General features: G+C 39.3%; 1 protein-coding gene across 7 annotated transcripts in view; it reads right to left on the reverse strand.

The window, feature by feature from the left end:
- The window catches only part of BBX (BBX high mobility group box domain containing), a 267523-nt gene that overhangs the window by 166089 nt on the left and 77749 nt on the right, over positions 1-23685 (reverse strand). The window contains exon 1 of one of the 7 annotated variants that reach the window (XM_037525608.2): positions 18921-19178. The exons of the other annotated variants lie outside the window; for them this stretch is intronic. The gene's annotated coding sequence lies outside the window, so the exon portion shown is untranslated. Of the gene's footprint in view, positions 1-18920; positions 19179-23685 lie in introns of those variants that run through there. 7 annotated transcript variants of the gene reach the window in all.

Below are 23685 nucleotides of genomic sequence, written 5' to 3' on the forward strand. Positions count from 1 at the left end.
CCCAAAAGACCCAATCTCAAGTCTCAGCTCCACAAGCTCAGTACAGACACCCACATCTTATCAGGAAAAAAAAAATACTTAATTACCCTAGAAATTGCAGCCTTCCCAGAGTTCAGATCGACATTTAAAATGTAAATACTTCAAAAGTATAAGGAAATCAAAACACTTATTTCAAGTAGAAAAGATCAAGGAAGTAGAAATGCTGTAGAATTTTTCTAAACAAAAAGACACTTCTCTCGGTATTGATATCTGATGTAAGAGCTCCTAATTTCTTAATTTTGTGACTTTCCATTTCACTTTATCGCTGGAAAATAAGCCCCCAGGTTCAGGTTTCAGAGCAAAGTAATGTAAACTGCACATCTGGACCAAAGAAATACTAACTATAAAAAGCCCTGAAAAAAAAAAAAATCAGTGATTGCCAACTATTTGATGCCACATCTACTTCTGATTTTGGTTCAGTTTCAGAATGTTCAGGTTGTTCTGTGAATTGTATTAATTATACCATAGCTTTCACTGAGATAACTGCAGTATTTTTACATTAAATAGAAATAATGTAAAATGGACCCTACAACAAACAGGTTTTCACATAAAAATAGTACATATAGGGAAAGAATGGAAGAAAATCTTTCTCAATTTCTTTATTTATTGAGAGGTTTCAAGTAACTGGTTTCATAATTGGACATCTGGATTGGGAGATATTTTATTTATGAAAAAATTAGATGTTTTATTTCTACTCCAATATAAGAAAAAGGATACAAACCCCTATTATATACAATTTATTTGAACATGCACACAATTTTCATTTATAACCAACAACTGCTTAATAGTCAATATCTTTACTTAGCAATATGAAGTTCTTTATACCTTTCTGTACTAGTGAAAATTGTTATAGTAAGCATTTATATTTTTAGTGTAATTTTTAAAATATGGAGCCCTCCAGTGGCCAAATATTTATGTATTACCCTTTAAAGAGAAACAGGAAGAGTTCTCTTCTTGCTTTCTATTCCACAAACTAAAAGTAATACATTTATTTTCTATCCTTTCCTCAGTAATTTAGTAAGTATCCTCTTCAAAGTAAGCCATACTTATTATCAACAGAAAGGAAAAATATTTGAACCTATTTAACCTTGAGAAAGGAGACATTAAGATGACATTCAATCACACACACACAAAAAGGATGCACCTGACTTGAAATGCATTATTCTTCAATGATCATGTGCCAGATGGTAATACTAAAATTAATTGAGTTCACTGTGGGTCAGAATTCTTGCTTACAGCATTTATCAATATTCTTGCATCAAACTCTAATGGCTACTATCACTTTATCCCTAAAATAAAAACCAACCTAGTTTCCAAACAAATTAACAATTACAACAATCTCAAGACTTTCTTTATCAGTGTTCATCTCTTTCTCACAGATAGAATAAACCTTACTCTGCATTGGGGGAAAATTAGAAGCTGATTTCTACTGACCAGGATATCCATGAAAAACACACTAACTTTATAGGTGTTGCATGAAACACCTACTGGCCTCCAGAGGTATCACTGGAACAATTTCATTTACTTGCTAGAATAATCCTATATATAAGACGGTAGCTATATATAAGACAGTAGCTAGTCTCGAAGGTGCCCCCAAGGATTTCCACCTCTGAGTAATCCCCTTGCACACTGTTTAAGAATGACCTGTGTAACCAGCAGGACACTGCAGAAATGACAGAGAATTCTGAAGGTAGGTCATAAAAGACACCGTGACAACTGCCTTGGTCTCTCTTGGACTGCTCGCTCTGGAGGATGCCAGTTACAATAGCATGAGGACACTCAAGAAGTCCTTCCATATGGTAAGGAACAGCACAAACCCTCGCACAGCCAGGTACAAATTTGCTAGGCACCTTGAAGTGATCCTCCACAGCTTCACGCGACTATAGCTCATGCCAACATCTTGACTGCGACCAAAGTCACCCAGCTGAGCCGCTCCCAAATTCCTAACCTCCACAAACTATGAGATAATAAATGTTTATGATTTTAAACTTCATGACAATTTTTTACACTTCAATAAATAAGTAATACAAATTAATACTACTACTTATGTCTCCATTTTATAAAAGTATCTGGGTTCGGACTCGTTTAGACCCACCCTTAGACTTTAAATATGTCTACAAGGAATTTTCTTTTTATTGAACTATTCTAGCTCTCTGTGTTATTGTTTGTCCATTTCCACAAGACATTTAACCTACAAATAGTCCAGTTTTCCAATCACCCATAGAGTGTTTCTTCTCACTTTCTTCATTAAATATGGTAACATCTTAATAAATTTTATCTTAATAATTGTTCCTTAATTTTTCTTAATTATTAACAGTCAAGTATTTTTTGTTACATAATGTGTAGGTTATTTTACCAGTGATGATACCTCAGCCTTTATTCCAAATCTATAATATAACTTACATGGGAAAATCCCAAGTCCTTATAGCTCAAGAAGGCTGCTAATACCACAAATAAAATGTATTTATCTGAATGCACAGTGGCATATGATGGATAAAAAGTACTTATAATATGCCAGAAGCTATTCTAACTGTTTAATTCTCGCAATAACCCCATGAGGTAGAGCTCTCATCCCCATTTTACAAATGTATAGAAGTAAACAAAGGTTAAGAAACTTTCTCAAGGTCACATACAATCAATGCCAGAGCAAGGACTGAACATAGGCAAGCTGATTTCCGAGACTTGCTCCTAACTACCACTTCTATATAGCTTCTCCTAATCCCCAACCTACTTATTTCATGTGCGAAGTAGAAAGACCATGCAGAAAATTTGAGTGCAAAAGACCCTTACAGGTGCATGATTTAACTTCTAAATCTGTTCTTCTCATATATAAAATGGGCGCAAAATAGGTTGCATTTTTATTTTCCTTAATAATAAAAGGAACCATGAATAAACACCATGTATAGCACCCAACCCATAATCAATATTTCTTTTAGCTTTTCCCCATAGGCAAGTTTTTATTAAAATCAATGAAGCTTAAGTTTCTGGGTTCTTTGCTTTCAGTCTCATCTAGGCCTCATCTTAAATGTGCCTAATTTTGCGTTCATAACTTCTATTACTTCTCTTAAAAGTAGCAACCAAATTGTATGACCTTCAGACTCTACAAAAACCTGGATCTACCTCTGCTCTTTATTTCAACACTAAAGCCAAGCCCAATGGGTACCTGTCTGGGTAAGAGGCAATAATGTATGGCCCCTTGTTTCACTAAATACAGCTATAAATAATGGAAAGAATATAGTCACACTAGCTAAGAAATAGGGGATACAGGAGTAGAACAACAAATTTTGAAGTATTTTGTTCATTCTCTCATGTTCAGGACGTCAAACATTACTGTAGTAGCAAAAAGAGTAAATATCAGAGGCCACAAGAGCAAAAATTCTGAGCAAGGGAAACCTGTATCTCTGATTGGTGGAACATCTGTCCCAAAAGGGTGGGGCAAACCCCGTTTCTTTTATTTTCTCTTTATTCTCCTACCACTTATCCGCAGACACAGGCACAATCATGGGAACTGCACAGTAGAGCAGGATAATGAAAGCCCCAGCTTTCCAACAAAAGAACCAAAACAAAGGTGGGAAATTAAAGAAAGGATGTATTTATTGGAAAGATGGCGAGAGGAGTTATCCATGAACTCCTGGTCACACTAAGTCTACACATGCACTGATCTGATCCTAAAGAACACAGAACAGAGCGCTGCAATTCCAAGGCTTGCCACTGGGTGGCAAATAAGGGGGCCAAAATCAACACTTCAAAAGGCTTTAAAAACAGGAACCACAATCACAGAGGGCTGCTTGGAACTTAAACTCTGAACTCAACTGAATTAATTACCTACTAAAACTAAATATCAACATTTCTCATAGATTTTTAAAAAGACTCAGTGCCTCATAATAATTAAATGTCCAAGATTAAATCCAAAATTAGCATATGAAGAAATAGGGAACAATCTCAAATTGCACAGAAAAAGACAATAAACAGATACCAATGTTGAAACGATGTAGAATTAAAACTATCTGACAGAGATTTTAAAGATGCTTCATTAAAATGCTCCAATAGGGTTTCCCCAGTGGCGCAGCGGTTGAGCGCTGGGTTGCCAGGCTGCCCCAAGCCTCTGCGGCGAAGGTTTGAGTCCCGGCTGCTCCCCGGCCACTGGAGGAGGGTCCCACATGGTGCACAGACCTCTCCTGCCGCCCGTTGCTCCCCTCAGCAGTGTACTTGGGTCCTTCTGCCTGCTCTGCTCCCCGCTCTGGCTCTGGTGAATTCTCTCACCCTCCCGCGCTTCTGACTGTACCCAGTGCTTGTATAAATGAATAAATAAATCTTTAAAAAAAAAAAATGCTCCAGTAAGTAAAGACAAACTCCCTTAAAAAGGATAGAAAGAGAAATGAGGGCCTCCCCGGTGGCACAATGGGTTAAAAGGCAACCTATGAAGCTGTCCGCAGCCACTGCAGCACAAGTTCGATCCCCGGCCAGGGAGCTGCCCACATGACGCAGCAGACCTCTCCTGATTTGCCCACTGCTCCTCACAGCAGTGTATTTTAGTCGATCTGCCTGTTCTGTTCCCCATTCTGTCTCTGGTGAATTCTCTCACCCCCCGCACCTCTGGCCTATACCCCAGTTCTTGTATACATAAATAAATAAACCTTAAAAAAAGAGGGAGAGAGAAATGACACAGAGGTAGTATTGTTGCTCTGAAAAACAGTTTGGACATTCCTCATATAAATGTGTACTTATGATATAACCATGCAATCCCACTTCTAGGTATTAATTGAGAGAAATAAAAAACTTGTGCTCACACAAAAACACATGGTTGTCTACATAATATATAAAAATATGAAATATGTATATATTCCACGTTATGTTGTTCCCGTAAATTGGAAACAACCCAATCAGTTAGCAGATGAACAAACTGTTACATATATAATAATGGAAGACCACAAGAAAGGGCTTGTAATAAAATAAAAAACCTGGGTGGATTTCAGGCAATACAGGAAGTGAAAAAAGCCATTCTCAAAAGGTTATATATCATCTGATTCCATTTATACTAACATGCTCCAAAAGACAATGCAGAGTAATGAAGAAAAGAACAGTGGTTGCCAGGGGTTAGAGATGAAAGAAGGTTGTGACCACAAAATTACAGAATAAGGTAATTTGAGGGGGTATGAAAATTTCTAAATTTTAACACTGAACTGTGCACAGACTCTATTATTGTTTTTAAATTGATAGAACTAGACATACAGAAATCGATTTTATTGCCAGTTAATCTAAAAAGTACAACCATTTTAAAACCCAAAGTTTAAGATCAAAAAAATTAAATTTTAGAATATTTATGAAAAAAAATTATAAGAAATTAATTATATCAACTTACCAAATGAAAGGGCATTTGATCCATTGTACTAAAGGCCAATGAAACCAACTAAACCTCACCAGGACTGAAAATGATTTACAAAGGTGTAATCCAACCTAATATGCTTCCAGCTCTTCTGTACATACAAAACCAAGACCAAAATAGTACATGGAAAGAAAATCAAGGCATACTATGTCACCATTAGCCCCTAGCAACTCAGGTCTTCTGTTTTTGTTTTTGTTTTTAAGAATTGTCTCTCTTTATTGAATCTACTCCACGATGCTTTAAGGGGATGCTAAATATAATTGTTGCTGAAAAATAAATCATCAGCTTATGTTGAAAATTCATTGCTGTTTGTATTGACAGTGTTTGATTTATCTCATTGTGTGAAATAGGTGTTGCTAACTTGCATTGGTTCTGTTGCCAAGGAAAGTATGTTTGCACAGTAATCATATATTTAATATTAGATGCAACTCAGGTCTTCTATCTGAAAGATACCTAAGTTACCTGAGATGATTCCCTCTGTCTCTGGAAGACCTATCCCAATGTTAACTCCACCTGAAAATTCCAAGCTCAGTTCTCTATAAACAATCCATTCAGGGCCTCCCTGGTGGCACAGGCAGTTGAGCTCAGTACTATGAAGCTGTCCTCAGCCTCTGCAGTGATGGTTCGATTCCCACATGGTGAGCAGACCTCTCCTGTCTCGCCCACTGCTCCCCTCAGCAGTGTATTTCCGTCGGTCTGCCTGTTCTGTTCCCCACTCTGTCTCTGGTGAATCTTCTCACCCTCCCCCACATCTGGCCTGTACCCCAGTTCTTGTAAAAATAAATAAATAAAATCTTAAAAAAAAAAACCAATGCATTCAATTCTCTATAGTATCATTCATTTTCTTTGCCACATTTTAAAAAATAGGTGAGGGAATTCCACTTCCAGAAAGATGGCACAGACTTATCATTTATCCCCAGTGCTCTCACTAAGTACAACCAAAATCATAGCATATAAAACAATCAGAAGACTCTGAAAGTGTAGCAGTGGGGGTAAAGGGGGGGGGGCGGAAGGAGTATAACACTAGCTAGGGACTTCAGGACCCAAGGTATAGCACAATGGTGAGCCCTCTGGATTTTCTTTTCATCCCACATATCCTAGTCAGCAACTCACAAATGCCACAAAAGCACAGAAAAAAAATGGTCCCAATAAAAGCCAGCTCTCTTTAGCCAATGGAGCAGGTCTAAACAAGACCAAAAAACTATGAGACAATACTATTTTACAGAAGCCAAACGTGACAGACCAAAAGGTGTGATCCCACAACTCCCAATGCCAACTGAGGCCAAGTGCAGAACCTATATTTTTGCCCTCTACAGAGGTTATAGAGGGTGGTATTACAGAAGGACAAGTAAGGAGCTAAGAATTTCACTATATTAGGTGGTAACAAGTTGTCCTCTCTTTCCTTCCACACACATAGAGTCAATGGAGATCATTTGACCACTGTCCAGTAGCAATGAGGCCATCCCTTTCTACAACTCTTAGTTTTCAGTGAAGACATATGTAAAGCAGTTAGTTATGTGACACTCCTATCCCTTCACCTTGGGGTTGTTTGGGAAGAGAATTGGGGGGGGGGGGGGAACTGCCATCTCTGTCCAAAAGTTCCAAGGAACAATGTTCTTCCTTGTGTGTCAATGGAAATCAGTAGGAAATCCTACACTTATTTTGACATCTAGCTGTAATAATATGGCACCATCCCTTCTGCCCGCTATAGCAGTGTCAGAGGAATCAACTGAAACGCAAGATTTAAATAAGATCCAAAGTTTCACAACATAATGCCCAGAAATAGAAAGTCACTTCTCGGGCCTCCCTGGTGGCGCAAGGGGTTGGGCACCACACTATGAAGCAATCCGCAGCCTCTGCAATAAGAGTTCGAACCCCCACCGAATAGGGAGCAGCCCACATGGCACAGCAGACCTCTCCTGTCTCATCCGCTGCTCCCCTCAGCAGTGTGTTTCAGTCAGTCTGCCTGTTCTGTTCCCCACTCTGTTTCTGGTGGGTCCTCTCATCCCCTGCATCTCTGGCCTGTACCCCAGCTCTTGTATGCATAAATAAATCTTTTTTTAAAAAAAAGTCACTTCTCATATCAAAACCTGTACCATATCACTTTGAATTAAAAAAGGTAGTTAACAGAGGATAAATTAAAGATGAGATGTTAGAATTACCTGGTAAAGATTTTAAAACAGCCATAAAGACAATATTTCAATGAATAGCTGCAAATATGCCTGAAATAAATGAAAACATAAGCTATCTCAACAAAGAAACAGAAGATCTAAAAAAAGAAACAAGTGGCAGTTTTGGAACTAAAGAACACAAACACAAAAAATTAATGAATGAACACAACAGCAGAAAGGACAGGACAGTGGGAAGAAACAATAAACAATAGAAATTACCTGTTCTAAACAAAAGAAAGAAAATTTTCTGAAAAAACTTAACAGAGCCTCAGAGATCTATGAAACAGTAACAAAAATTCTAAAATCCATTTCATTGTATTGGTTTTCATAAAGAAGGAGAAGAAAGCAAGGTTTAAAAATGAAATATTCAAGGGCCTCCCCTGGTGGCGCAGCAGTTGAGCGCTGGGCTGCGAAGCTGCCCGCAGCCTCTGCAGCGCCAGTTCGATCCCCAGTCGCCGGCGCGAGGGACCCACATGGTGCAACAGACCTCTCCTGCCGCGCCCACTGCTCCCCTCGGCAGTGTATTTTGTAGGTCTGCCTGTCCTGCTCCCTGCTCTGGCTCTGGTGAATTCGCTCACCCTCCCACGCTTCTGACTGTACCCAGTGCTTGTATAAATAAATAAATAAATCTTTTTAAAAAATGAAATATTCAAAAAAAATAGTAATGGAACACTTGCCAAATTTAACAAGATATGTATCAAGACACATCACAGTCACACATGTAAAATTTGATCGTCCACTTTTCCCATCCCAAACCTTGAATGTACCAAGAGTAAAAAGGCCTTACCTACACAAGAAAAAAACAATTCAAATGACAAGAGATTTCTCATGAGAAACTACGAAAATCAGAAGGCAGTCACACATTTTTTAAAATACGAAAAGGAAAGAACTGTCAACCTATCAATAGAATCCTATACCCAGTGAAAATATTCTCTAGGAAGGATGAGGAAATAGAGATACTATCAGGTGAATAAAAACACAAGAGATTTTGGTAGGAGACCTAACCTTACAGGGTGAATAATAAGTTCAACTGAAAAAAAAAAAAAGGAAAGGAAAGTAAAGGAAAGAAATACAGAAGGAACCCTGGAATATCAGAGAGAAGAACATATCAGACAAAAAATGGAAAATATAACAGCCTTTTCTTCTTTTGAATTTTCTAAAATGCTTGCTGAGTAAAACAAATAATATCTAATGCAGTTCTAACTGTATGTAAAGGGTTCGAGACAATTATAAATAGAGAATGTAAAGAAAGGATAGATAAATCACTTATTGGTAGTGGATTAAAAAGCATGCTCTAACTATATGTTGTCTACAAAAAACTCACTTCAAATATAATGACACAGGGCCTGCCTGGTGGCACAGGCGTTAAAGACAGCGTTATCAAGCTATAGCCAGCCACTGCAGCAAGAGTTCAATCCCCCGCCGGCCAGAAGCAACCCACATGGTGCAGGAGACCTCTCCTGTCTAGCCTGCTGCTTCCTTCAGCAGTGTATTTCAGTAGATCTGCCTGTTCTGCTCTCCACTCTGTCTGGTGAATCCGCTCACCCGCCACACCTCTGGTCTACATCCCAGTTCTTGTATGCATGAATAAATAAATCTTAAAAAAAAACAAATATAATGACATATTGGTAGGTTGAAAGTAAAAAATATATAAATGGTGTCTCACGCAAACATTAAACAAATGAGAGGTCACATCTACTTAACCAGGTTTTTTTTTTTTTTTTCAGTGACAATACTAAATCCCAGTGCACATACAGAAAAAACAAATCATTTATATATTGCTTGTGGGAAGGTAAAATAATACAGCTACTCTGGAAAAACATTTCATAGTTTCTTTTAAAAACTTAACATGCAACTATCATACAACGCAGCAATTGCATTCATGGGCATTTATCCAGGACAAATGAAAACTAATTCATACAAAAACATGTACATGAGTGTTTATAGCAGCTTTATTAGTAATAGCACCAACTGGAAACAACCCAGATGTCTTTCAACAGGTGAATGGTTAAACAAACTGAAATCAATATCACCATAGTATATAGCATATCTGGCAATAAAAAGAAACTATTCATACACACCATTTGCATGAATCTCTAGAGGATTATGCTCAGTGAAAAAAAAAGTAATCTCAAAAAACTGCATACTACAGTCACACAGAGCATAATGACTTTTAGGTCAATGACAGACTGTATATATGAGAGTAGACCCTATACACAGCCTAGGTGTGCAGGAGGCAATACTATTTAAGTTTGTGTAATTACATTCTATGATGGTCATACAAGGATAAAATCACCTAACAATGGATTTCTTGGAAGACACCCCCATCACTAGAGATACATGACTATACATGACTTTGTTTCTATAACCTTTTTGAAATGACAAAACTGTGGAAATGAATAACAGATTAGTGGTTGCCAGGTGTTATAAATGAGGTGGGAGGCAAGTAGATGTGACTATAAAAAGGACAACATGAGGGTTCTTGAGGTTTGAAAAACCTTAAAAACGTCCCTACTGTAGCAACCGAAATGATCTTTACAAAATGAAATTCACTCTATTCCCAAGTTTAAAACCAGCCAATGTTACCATTCCCATTAGCTTGCCATAATCTCATCAAAGCACCAAAATCACATATTCTGCTTTCCATCTGTATTATCCCACCTTTTTGCTCTATTCTGAATTCCAGCCATAATAGTCTTTTGCTTCGCCTAGAGACTCACCTGTGAGTTATTACACTCTTCTTCCTGCCACTCGCAGTATCTCTCATCTGCTCTTATCCATCACTCCCTTCAAGAGGGATTTTTCCTCAGACTTAGATAACCCCTAAGTTTATTAAGTAATGAAAGGAATACCTATAATTTCAAATAAATTTGAAGAGTTTTAATACAGATAATAATTCTAAGCTTCACACAAAGATAATAATTAAGGTATAAACCAACAGTTCAATATATAGGTCATACGTATTTGTTTCTATAGTTAGTAGTTGGGCCTACTTGATAAGACAAAGATCCATTTCGGATTGGTGGATGGTGCTCATAGTCAACTCAATGGTAAAAGGTTATTTCCTACCTCCCTAAATGAGGACTGCTGGGAACTAGGGCAGAGTGGAGCCACATGTGGACCTCAGAAGTCTGAACAAAGGCTGGCCAAGTTCTTTTTGGGGGGTTGCGGCTTGTATTCTCTGTTCAACAAGTGCTATCTGCTGGTAGGACAGATAACAACTTGACATGTGCCAATCAATTTTATTCTCTCTCTTAGCTACCCCTTTTCTCACTTTCAAAGTAAATCTGCTTTGGGGTCTTGTCCTGTATTCTTGAGTGTACAGATGAGGACTCACAAACCAGGTCAGTCCCTTTTCCCCAGGTTTTCTCTGTAGCAAAAAGAGATGAACTATGGCTATGATGGTGGACATCCAGCCTCCGAACTGTGAGAAATAAATGCTGTGTTTAAGCCACCAAGTCTGTGATATTTTTATCATAGCAGTCTGAATTTACTAGGTTAGAAAATAGCACCTAGAGTGTGGTGCTGTTATAATACCTAAAAATGTGAAGTGGCTTTGGAACTGGGTAATGGGTAGAGGCTGGATAAATGGTAGAGTTTTTAAGTGCACACTAGTAAAAGTCTACATTACCATGAAGAGATGGTTAAAAGCAATTCTAATGAGAGCTCAGAAGGAGAAGAGTTGCAAGAAAAGCCTCAATCTTCCCACAGACTACCTAAGTGCTCATGAACAGAGTGTTCATGGCAATACGGACAGAAAAGCCACCCTGATTAGGGCTCAGATGGAAATGAAGATCATGTTATTGGGAAATGGAGGGAATGCCACCCTTGTCATCAAGTGGCAAAGAACTTAACTGAATTGTGTTAATATGTCTGTTTTGTGGAAGATAGAACTTGTGAGCAATGAAATTGGGTATTTTGCTGAACCTTTTTTTAAAGCAAAGTTTTAAAGGTGTAGCTTGGCTACTTCTGAATGCTTACAGTAAAAGGCAAACGGATGCAGAAATTTAAAATTTGGGAAATTCTCGGTATATCTATATAACAGAAAATGAGATAGCATGCTTGGAAGAAATGAAGGGTGTGGCCAGGAGACATTTGTAAAGTCCTTTTGTGTGAATCAAGGATTTAGCCAACCAACTTGCAGAAAAAGTCACAATTTGAACTTGAGGAGGTCACTGGAATGAATGAAGGTGGTTGTCTGACTTAGACCTGATAGGACCAGATCATAATTATTCTGCCAAGAATGCATACAGTGTTCTTCAAGACCTAAAGGTAATTCAGAAATCATCAGGACTTCCTCCTCAGTTTCAAATGGAAGACCACTGCCTATGTCTCAAAATGCTAGAAGAATCCCCAAGCAAAACAGTGAAGCTGGATCTCTCCCTAGTCAAGCTGTGGGAAAAGAGCTACCTCCATTACCTAGATTTCAAAGAATGGTTCCATCTAGAAGTAGAGACACAGGACCTAAGCAGAGGGTGCATATGAACAAGGGTGAAGTCACCACAGACACTTGCGCAATGCTCAACTGAGCTGAGGGCTGCAGCCCCACGACTCCAGGCAAATGATTCCGTCTGGGAAAGCTGTTGCATGGGCTGTGTCCAACAAAGCCATGAGGACAAAATACCCTGAGTATGTCCAGAAGACCGGGTCCCTGTTACAGTGGATCTGGCGAGCAGAACATTGAATTAAGACTATTCTTGAGGAGCCTCCCTGGTGGCACAGGAGTTAAAGACACAGAGCTATCAAGCACTCGCCAGCCACTGCGGCACCAGTTCGATCCAGGGCCAGGGAGCTGACCCACAAGGCACAGCAGACCTCTCCTGTCTCACCTGCTGCTCCTCTCAGCAGTATATGTCAGTTCTTGTGTATATAAATAAATCACCCTCTTCTTTCCTATTTCTCTCTTTGGGAATGGGAGTGTTTACCTCTCTGCCTATTCTATCATTGAATTATGGAAGCAACAATTTGTTATCACAGGTTTATAACTGAAGAGGGTGTTTGCCTCAGAATAATTCATACCTTGAGTTTCACCCATATCTAACATTGAGGATATTTAGATGAGACTTCAGGCTTTAGATTTTTATTCAAAGCTTGAACTAGTTAAAACTTTGGGGATATTAGTAAGGAAGGAATGTATTCTGCACTGAGAAGAATATGAATGGGGAAGGGAGGGGCAGGAGCAGAATGCTATGGTCCGAATGCCTGATCCTATAACCACTAAAATTCTTATGCTGAAATCCTAATTAATGCCCAGTATGACAGCAGAAGGTAGGATCTTTGGGAGATGCTCTGTTTATGACGGTGGAGAGCTCCTGACTGAGATTAGTGCCCTTTCAAAGAGAACACCCTTGCCTTTTTGTCATGTGAGGATAACAAGGTATCTGAGATAGGAGATATGGAAGAGAGCTCTCACCTGGTCATGCTGGCACTATGATCTCAGACTTCCAGCTTCCAGAACTATGAGCAATAAATGTTTGCTGTTTATAAGCCATACCATTTGGCTTATACATAGCATTTAGCTATCTATATACAACTAGTATACTACTTTCTTGCAATTCTTTGCCATTTTGTAGATTTTATGGACAACCTCATATATACACAAACTTTTTTAGAGTTAAGTTCACTGCTTTAAAAAAATGCTTTGGAAGGGCCTCCCTGGTGGCGCAGCAAGTTGGGCACAGCATTGTGAAGCTGTATGCAGCGTCTACAGCCTCTGCAGCATGGGTTTGATTCCCGGCCGTCCAGGGAGATTCCCACATGGCGCAGCAGACCTCTCCTGTCACACCCGCTGCTCCCCTCAGCAGTGCCTTCAGTTCTTATGTCTGTTCTGCTCCCCACTGTGTCTCTGGTGAATTCTCTTACCCTCCCACACCTCTGGCCTGTACCCTAGCTATTGTATAAATAAAAAATAATCTTAAAAAAAATTTTCAAAAATGCTTTGGAAATAGATGCAAAAAATTGATCCTTTATAGTTATAGTTTAGTTATCCTGCATTCATTCAAATGCTTGATGAGCCCTAGCCAGTCTCTTAGCAATAACAAAAACAATACCAAAGGAAAAAATACAGAAAAAGGACTATTTGGATGTGCCGTGTAAAATATCTCTTTGAAACTTTAAACGGTATGTGTATGTGTATAAGCAGTCTCTGAATAGTAATTTTGAGAGGCTACAGGTTTAGACCTTTACATTTTAAAATTCTACAAGAATCTGTAGTGAATCTATATTTCCCAGCCTCATGGGGTTTTTTCCCCCAATATAACTTATTTGATTATAAATTAAACAGAGATACTTTGTAATGACCACCACTCAAGAATGAACTAATTCCACTAGTAATCATACCTTCATATATTTGTCATACCACAATTCTCAACTGTAAGCTTCTATACAGCTCATGATTTTGTATACATTGGATCTTCATTTCCTGTTAAAAACATCTGGTTAAAAGCATTATTATAAGCTTTGGAAGGGTCATAAAATGGATTTCTAGGTATGAGATAAGAGGAATTACCAACTTCACTATTACAACCACTATTAATTGAAGTAAAAATATGCTTACAAAATAGAAAATAAACATTTGGGAATTTGGGGGCAAAAGATGCTTGCTCTTAAAGTGCAGGGTATTGCTGTTGATATTTTGCCAGCCTCCAGTTAATAAAACAAAGTGTTTCCACACTGTGAAGGTCATACAATCAAACCTGTATTAACCAAAAGGCTGCAGGAGTAGCAGAGTCAGGTTAACTAAATTTACTTATAAGCCATTTTGTTCCAACCATTGCTATTGAAAACCTTTCCAAAATGTCTTAAGGTATACATGTTCTTACGTTAGTAAGTACAATATATTGAACTTAACTAAACCACTGGTGACTGCAGGTCTTGTATGTAATATATTAGGGTCAGTCTTGTCATTAGCATCAGTTTTTAATGGCCCCTAATGAAGATATGGGCATTTGGGCCAGGTGTATACAGACTTTTCCTAGGTTATCATCCTTTGGAAGTTCCTCTTTTTTTTTTTTTTAAGATTTATTTATTTATTTATTCATACAAACACTGGGTACAGTCAGAAGCACGGAAGGGTGAGAGAATTCACCAGAGCCAGAGCGGGGAGCAGAGCAGGCAGAAGGACCGAAGTACACTGCTGAGGGGAGCAGCTGGTGGCAGGAGAGGTCTGCGCGTCATGCGGGTCCCCCCTCCGGTGGCGGGGGAGCAGCCAGGGATCGAACCGGCGCCGCGGAGGCTACGGGCAGCTTCGCAACCCAGCGTTCAACCGCAGCGCCACGGGGAGGCCCGGAAGTTCCTCTTTTTTAATAAACTGTTTAAAATCTATTTTTTTTTTTTTTAATAATACCCGCGTGACGCCTGGAACGTCCGGCAGGGTCAGCGCTGAAGGGAATCTCTGCCGTCGGCGTTTATTTTATTTATCTATTTATTTATAAAATTTTTTTTTTTTTTTTCTTCAAGGGAAGGAAAGGAGTTTATTTTCCTATGTCAAAATTAAGAAAAATAAGCCTGGTTATCTGAGCTCTTACTACATCACTTAAGCTTTTCCTTTTCCTTTTTTTTTTTTTGAAGATTTATTTTTTTTAGGGCCTCCCCTGGTGGCGCAGTAGTTGAGCGCTGGGCTGCGAAGCTGCCCGCAGCCTCTGCAGCGCCGGTTCGATCCCCGGCCGCCGGCGAGGTTCCCACATGGCGCGACAGACCTCTCCTGTCTCGCCCACTGCTCCCCTCAGCAGTGTATTTCTTCAGTCTGCCTCTTCTGTTCCCCGCTCTGGCTCTGGTGAATTCTCTCACCCTCCCGCACTTTTGACTGTACCCAGTGCTTGTATAAATTTAAAAAAAAAAATTATTTTTATACAAGAACCGGGGTACAGGCCAGATGCACAGGAGGGTGAGGGGATTCATTGGAGACAGAGTGGAGAACAGAACAGGCAGACTGAAGAAATACACTGCTGAGGGGAGCAGTGGTCACGACAGGAGCGGTCCGCCATGCTTATGTGGGATTCTTGCGGCCGACCGGAATCGAACCTGCGCTGCAGAGATTGGGGACAGCTTCACAGCGCGTCACTCAACCGCCTGCACCACCAGGGAGGCCCCATCACTGATGCTTTTCTAAAGTAGATAGTCTTGAAAAACCTGTTCGATTTCAACACTTTCAAGGAACTGAGTGGCCAAAGGAAAAGCTGGGAGGGGGCAGCGGAAGACGTAAAATCTGATTCCTCTAGAAAAAGGAAATAACACTGAAGAAAGCTGTGCAACAGCCAGGTATTTACTAAGTATGTCCTAGTACTAAACATGAGCTCAGGTGCCCAAACTCCTAAGGACAATATTCTCTGCAGTCATTATTAATTTAGGAATATGCTTGCTATTGCAGTCTGCTTTTCATTGCTTTGGGCAGACACTAAATAACAAATCATGAGTTGATAGACTATATGTTAGGTTATTAAATATCCTAAAGAGATAATGAAGAATCTATAGAGGCTTTATTTCCTTTCAATTTTTTTTAAAGTCTTATCCTAAATGACCAATGGCATCAACACTTGTGGTTTAATCCACACTGCATTGGAGAGGGCACCAGCAGAGCTAGATTTGGGTTCTAGCCTCAATAGGATCAAACTGTATGATCTTAGACAAGTCACCTGCTCATCTACAAGATTTTTGTTTCTGTATCTGTCATTAAACAAGAATGCCGGGCCTCCCTGGTTGCGCAAGGGGTTAAGCACCACACTCTAAGGCAACCCACAGCCTCTGCAGCCATGAGTTCGATCCCCTGCAGGCCAGGGAGCAGCCCACATGGTGCAGCAGACCTCTCCTGACTCCCTAGCTGCTCCCCTCAGCAGTGTATTTCAGTCAGTCTGCCTGTTCTGCTCCCCACTCTGTCTCTGGTGAATCCTCTCAACCCCCCACATATCTGGCCTACCCCCCAGCTCTTGTCTGCATAAATAAATCTTTAAAAAAAAAAAAAAACAAGAATGCCATGGCAAATCCAACACATTTCCTTTTAAAATAAAGGTGTTACACCGATAGTTCAGGGAAATGCTAAGGCTATAATGCATTTTGATTTCTGAAAGGTGTTTGGCCCGAGTACTAAATACAGACATTAAAGGGAGGCAAAGAGTCAAATAGACTCTCAACTTTGAACAGCAAGCATTGAATAATAAATTGGAAATAACGCTGGAAAGATGGTCTGAATTAACAAGATTAAATTTAACTATGAATTCAAATGAATGGTCTAGATCACTCTTTCAAAGTGTTGCTATATGTATACAGTAAACTTCTGGCATGCAGTTTGGATACATCACTCTCTCTGGATGGAATAACTCATCAGATTTTCCTCTTATGTTTCACAAGCATAAATATAAATCCCCATACTATAGTGAAAAAAAATCAACAAGCATGGTATAGGAAAGGCCTGTCTTAAGTACAGATCATGTAAAAAAGAACTAAGAGTTTGAAGTGACTTGGAGCTCAACATGAGTTAACAGTGTGACATGACTGCCAAAAACGTTAACGTAATCTTAGCCACCAATAACAGAAGTGCAGTGTCCAGAACAAGGAGGTTACAGCTTGACTATACTCTCTGCATCCTGTGCTGGGCACCACACATCTAGAATGATGGGCTCAGTCCCAAGAGCACCCTAGTTAAGTGTGATACTGACAGACAGGCAAGAACGAAATTGACTAGAAGGGCAAAGGGCTTAAAAAACAAGTCCTGAACACTGAAGGAACTTAGCCTAAAAAGCTAAGTCTTGAGGGAGAGATGATATTAAATAGCTGATGAGATGCTAGTGACAAGAGTTCAGACCTATGAGGTCACATACCAAAGCAGATTTGGTGTAAACACAAACAATACCCAAAACAGATTGGGCTGTTTCAAAAGTGGAGATGTTCAGGCAATGCAGTTGTCAACTCAGGCTACAAGTTAGAAACACCTGGGAATAGTTTTAAATCTACCCATACCTGGGCCCCACCCCCAACAATTAAATTAGACTCTCTGAGGGAGGGCCTGGGCAATAGTGGGTAATAAAAGCTCCCCAGGGGTTTCTAACATGCAGCTATGCTTGAGAATGACCAAGGTAAATACAATCAGGGTGGCCACTTGTCTGTGTGTGGTGGAGGCAGAAATGCCTTCTTAGACCCTGGTATCAGATTTACTTTCCACATCTTTTCCATTCTCCAACCTTTTATATTTTTAACTTGTTAGCATTATCCTCATAATCATGAAGATCACCTCTCTTTGCAAATATTTGAGAAGAAATGAAGTTTAAACAGAGCAGTCTCTTTAAAGGAAAAAAATTACAATAAAACTAGCCTAATCCATTCATATAAAAGAGGTTTCAACAATTTAAGCACTACTGTTGTTGTAGAAAACACTTCTATGTTGATAAACTTCAACAACTCCAAAATTTTGTGAAAGAAATTTAAAACATGCTAACATTCAAGAGTTCCTTTTTTCTTCCATGATGAAATAATTCTTAAAATCAAGCAGAAACTACTTTGTAGTATAATCTCTGCCACTAGTAATTTAGCCAATGTACAAGATAATGTATCTATTATATTTTCCTAATTTAAAGATTTTAGAAAACTTTGTAAAAGAATAACCTGGGCTCTTTATAACCTATGTAGATCTCCACATTTCCTTCAGAGTTGGTTATATTCTTATTCGTAATCTTATTCTTCTCAAAACTGAGTAGAAATGTTTACACATTATTCCCTAATCTCCTTTGAAAAGATACATCCGTATGTGTTCAAAAGCCGTCTGGCCTTATATATAAGTCAAGCATTCACAGCGGTGGGATTGGTTACACATCTAAATTTTAGTGGACCCTCCAGATTTTTCCACTGAGATATAACGTACCCTCTAAACTTTAAAACTTTCACTTTAGGTTATGGTAAATCATCAACCATTTCCTTTTACTTTTGCCATCTGTCAGTGCAAAAAGCTCCGTAATGAATCTGAAGCTTCTTCTAGGCTACTTGAAGCTTCTCTCATTAATCTTCGTCTTGTGGTTCATAAATAATGAGAGAGGTATTAAAGATCATCATCTTGTTTACAGACAACCACCACCAAAAGAGCCAGGAATAACACTGTGGATTTGATTAGACGTATTCAGCCTGACTGAGCATTTCAGGAGTCCTGATGTGGGGACGAAACACGCATTTCACATTTTACCAAAAGCTGGTTAACTGTAACCACGTTTCAAGTAAGGACTGTCCTTTCCGTATCAAAACACTAAAAAGAATTACGACCTTACAGCCATCTGAGCAGCTGCTAGGCGGACGGATCGTTCCACAGCCAATAGTCACCTCTCCATTTTTCAAGCACATACCTCTCATAGAAATGTTTTCAGTGCGGCAGTCTACAGCGCTGGTTAAAACACCGGCACGATGTGACAACAAAATTCATGATGATTTTGCTTTTTCAGTCTGCCCCTTTCATTTTTTTTTAATTCTTTCCTCTCCCTTCGTCACCTCAAAGAAAATCAATCCCACAGTACTTCCACAAAACCTGACTCAGACTTATGAATATAATTCTTTCAGTGAAAGCAGACCAGCTTTATAGCAGAACAGCTTTCATGAGAAGCAGGAAGCTGATCTGAGCAGCAGAGAGCAGGGATGGGGCGGAGCAGAAAGGAACTGAGCTGGGGGGAGCGCAGCCCAGACGTCCCGGCTGCTTCTAGTTACTTATTGACAGTTTCATCTTATAGCACAGATTTCCTAACCAGGGGAGCATCCGTCCTGTCATACCTTTTCTTTCTTTTACGAAGCTCTGTCAATCTGGTCAACTATTAAACAGGGGAAAGTGAGGCCTTACAGACTCGTCAGAGCCCAGTTGCAGGGAAATGATGTAAGCTTCCCACCTCCCACCAGCCCCCGCTCTGCCAATCCACCTCTACTCTGACCTGTTAACATCCCTTCCCTCCCCCAGTGCCACTGCCCTGGGGCCTCCTGGCCCCCCGGCTCGCCTAGCTGTGTCCTACTGAGCTGCAGGAAGTATTTGCCAAGGGATAAGGAGTATTTTTGTTTTCAGACAAGTCTTCAATGAAAAAGCAAATGCCTCTCTATTTGAAAAATAATGCTGAGTACACAAAACCTAGTCAGTCCCCAGGAGAAATAATATTAAATAGGATTGAGGTGAGGAATGCAATTTAGCAAAAAGGCAGTGGAAGGTGTGAGGCAGAAAATGCTGTAATGATGGAAGATAGGAGACATAGGTTCTACTATTCTAATACCACCTCTGTGACCTCAGACAATCGCCTTAACCTCTCTGGTTTCATTTTCTGTAAAAGGAAAGAGTTAATATAATTACAGCTAAAGTCTCCTATACTGTTGCAATTTTGTTGACACTGAAAAGAAATAAGCTAGGAATAAAAGAATAATCTGACTGCCCAATTGCTTGTTGTTTATTTAAAAGTGCAAATAATTCCTTATATTAAGTTATTTAAAATGTGTTTGCCAAAGTCCTAGTAAATGCCAGTAAGTAAACAAAAGATATATAGAAAAAATAGTTACAGACAGTTCAAGTGTTAATACTGGTGTGGAGAATTAGCATCATGAAGATTCATACTCAGAAAAGGACAATTTATAAACAGATGCATAGAAGCAATTAAGCATTTACCCTTAAACAAAATAAATACCCTTATATAACATAGTTTTACGCTGAACTCTGGTCAGCAGCGTTCTCACTATGAAGGACACCCACACACACACAAATACTGGGGTGTTAAAAAATTTTTTTTTTTTTAATTAGAGTGGGCAAACTCCTGGATGTCCATTAATAAGGGTAAGAAGAGTCTTCGGGGCACTGTAAGTCCATTTTCAGATAACTTTTCCTAAACTCCCTTTCCTAAAATTGAACTGCCTGAAACTGCCCTTAGAGAACAAGTCCTCTTTTCCTACCTCCCCGTTTTTCCAACTTCCTGCACCCACTTTACAAAAAAATCAAGGCACACAGCTCACCCATCACAAATGTCCCTCTAGGGCACTGCTTCAGGTAGGGAAACAAAACTCTGGTCAGGACACCAGAGGATGGTTAGAAATATGTGTACATGGAAGTACATGGCCCTCCTCACTTCTCTTCTGCAGCGCAGGTGACTTTGTCAATACTGTACTTGGAATAAAACTGGACGAGGACCTAATTTTATTGTCAGCTGGTAAATCATTAAATATAGTTTCAAATGATAGATGACTGTGAATTTGAATATAACCCCGAAGGAGTTCAAAGAATTGACTAATACTGCTAAATTAATATTATTTATCTTCCTCAACTTATTTATGTAAACAAAATTTCAAAGTGTATCAAAGAGAATGCAACATAAGCTGAACACTTTCTGCAAAGAGTAAATCCATCCAATGATATGTAAACTGTAAGTGCCAATAAAGCATTGAGATAAATTTCCAATAAAACTATATTTTTTCTCTACTATTAGGTACCAAAATGTGTAATTCACGTTATTTTGATCAATTGTCTACTAATACTCATTGTAATAACTTTTCTTTTTAAGATTTATTTATTTATTTATACAAGCACTGGGTACAGTCAGAAGCGCGGGAGGGTGAGAGAATTCACCAGAGCCAGAGCAGGGAGCAGAGCAGGCAGAAGGACCGAAGTACACTGCTGAGGGGAGCAGCGGGCGGCAGGAGAGGTCTGTAGCGCCATATGGGACCCTCCTCCAGTGGCCAGGGAGCAGCCGGGGATAGAACCGGCACCGCAGAGGCCTCGGGCAGCTTCGCAACCCAGCGCTCAACCGCTGAGCCACCAGGGAGGCCCTGTAATAACTTTTTTAATTTTATTTTATATATTTTTTACATCGTTTTTCATTTTTGCACAATGTATGCATTTTCATCTTGGTTATATTCCCCATACAATTCCCACCCCCCACTGTTATAACTTTTTAAAAATCTCTTAGTTTTACTGAAGCTACTAGAGGGGAATGGGAACAAAGGTGGAAAGGGACATAATGGTCTCTGAGAAAGGGTGGGTGGTAAAGTGGGTACTTGGATGCTGGAGGTGAGGTGGTAACATATATCTGACCCAATGTGAAACTAGCCCCCTTAATTATTTACAGTGTTGTAAACCAATGTAAATTACCTCAATGAAGGGAGGGGGAAAATCTAGGTCTTATGGTTATAGTAAATTAAATTTTGTCACCGGAAGTAGGAGAGGGTAATAAAAATAGATTTTTTAAACATAATAATACACAAGGATAAAATTAAGTAGAGAAAAGTTAATAATAAAGATTTCATGGAGAAAAAAGATTGTTAAAGAACAAAGTGTAAATGGTTAGTGGTAGAGATTATACAGCTATGGTATTTGAATCGAATGTATTTATGAAGGGCATATCAATTTCATTAAGAAATATTAATATTTATAATCAATGACAATTATACCATTAGGAAATGATTTAAACTTATGACAAAAACTTTAAACATCAATAAAGAAATATATGGAGGGGGATTTCCTGGTGGCGCAGCGGTTGAGCGCTGGGCAGCGGCCCGCAGCCTCCAGAGCGCTGGTTCGATCACGGGCTGCTCCCTGGCCACCAGAGGAGGGTCCCGCCCGCCCTGGCTCTGGTGAACTCGCTCACCCTCCCGCGCTTCTGACTGTACCCAGTGCTTGTATGTATGCATCAATCAATCAATCAATAAATCTTTTTAAAAAAAAAAATATATGGAGGAATCAAGTCTTCAAAATTCTTTTCCTAGAGCAAAAATAAAAAAGATTAAGGATTATGCTTGTTTACCTATTTTTAATCCCAAAGCATCTTTTTCAAGCTTCACTACAGAAATTTTTAAAAAACCAAACAGAAATCCCAGCAATCTAGAACCTTAGTAATCAGCTTACTTTTCCAGTTATGTGTGGCTGTAATTTTTGCATACAATAGTTTAGTCTCCTACTTTTAAACTATTACAAATGAAAATTCCCCCAAATGGGGAATTCTTTTCTATCTTCCTAGATCACACCACCATGTTTTAACTTTTTTGTAAAGATTTATTTATTTATTTATTTATTTATTTATTTATTTATTTATTTATACAAGAACCGGGGTACAGGCCAGATGCATGAGAGGGTGAGAGGATTCACCAGAAGCAGAATAGAGAACAGAACAGACTGACTGAAATACACTGCTGAGGGGAGCAGCAGGTGAGACAGGAGAGGTCTGCTCTGCCATGTGGAGTTCTTGCCGGCCAGCCGAGATCAAACCCGCGCTGCAGAGGCTATGGAAGGCTTCACAGTGCGACGCTCAACCGCCTGCACCAACAGGGGAGGCCCCATGATTTAACTTTTTATTAGTGTTTCCCAGACAATTAATACTATCATCAATCCTGCTGAGTCTTCATATAACATGCCCATGACCGGGGACCCTGATCATTTGGCTCTCTGCATTTCTGCCAGCAAACTAGGGAATGTGGGCTCAACTTCTGGGTACCAATCACAGCCTAGCAGCCCTTGAGCTCCAACTGTCTTTCCAATAAAAAGAAGCTAATCTCATCTTCTTAAATTCTCTCACAAAATAGACATGAGTTTACAAAAGCAAACACTCTTTACTTAAAAATTCTACACCAAGAAAATTTATTGGGTTCTGAGGTTTTTCTCCCCTGTGGTCAGACTCCTCCCATCACTTCTCAACACAGGTGTCTGCATGAAGCAGTGCTCTCCATTTTAACTGCTATACGATGTGGAAATCAGCCAAAAAATCTAACTAAATCTGTTTATTCAAGTCTAATAAAAATGGCCTAAGAGATGGATGTCATTTATAAAACACAAGTTTGTTATATTTATTTCCAGAGGTGATATGGGTTCTGGATCACCACATATTACAGGGCGGCTAGGTAAAGTACAAAAATGTACTTTATATTTTCCATTCAAAACTTTAATCTACTATAATACAGCAAAAGATTCACAGAAAGGAGAGTCATGAGTCTCATTCATTTTAATATCAGACACCCCCCTCCTAGCCACAGGTACACAGGTACATGTTATTTTTATTATTTGTTTACTATACGATTTTTTTATTATTATTATTAAGGTATCTGGTTCGCTAAAGCTTCAGTTTCCAAGCTACTGGTTCACCTACTGTCCTAGAACCATAG

Source organism: Talpa occidentalis, unplaced genomic scaffold (genome assembly GCF_014898055.3).
Source record: "Talpa occidentalis isolate TD23 unplaced genomic scaffold, MPIMG_talOcc4v2.1 talOcc4.4, whole genome shotgun sequence".
NCBI lineage: Eukaryota > Metazoa > Chordata > Mammalia > Eulipotyphla > Talpidae > Talpa > Talpa occidentalis.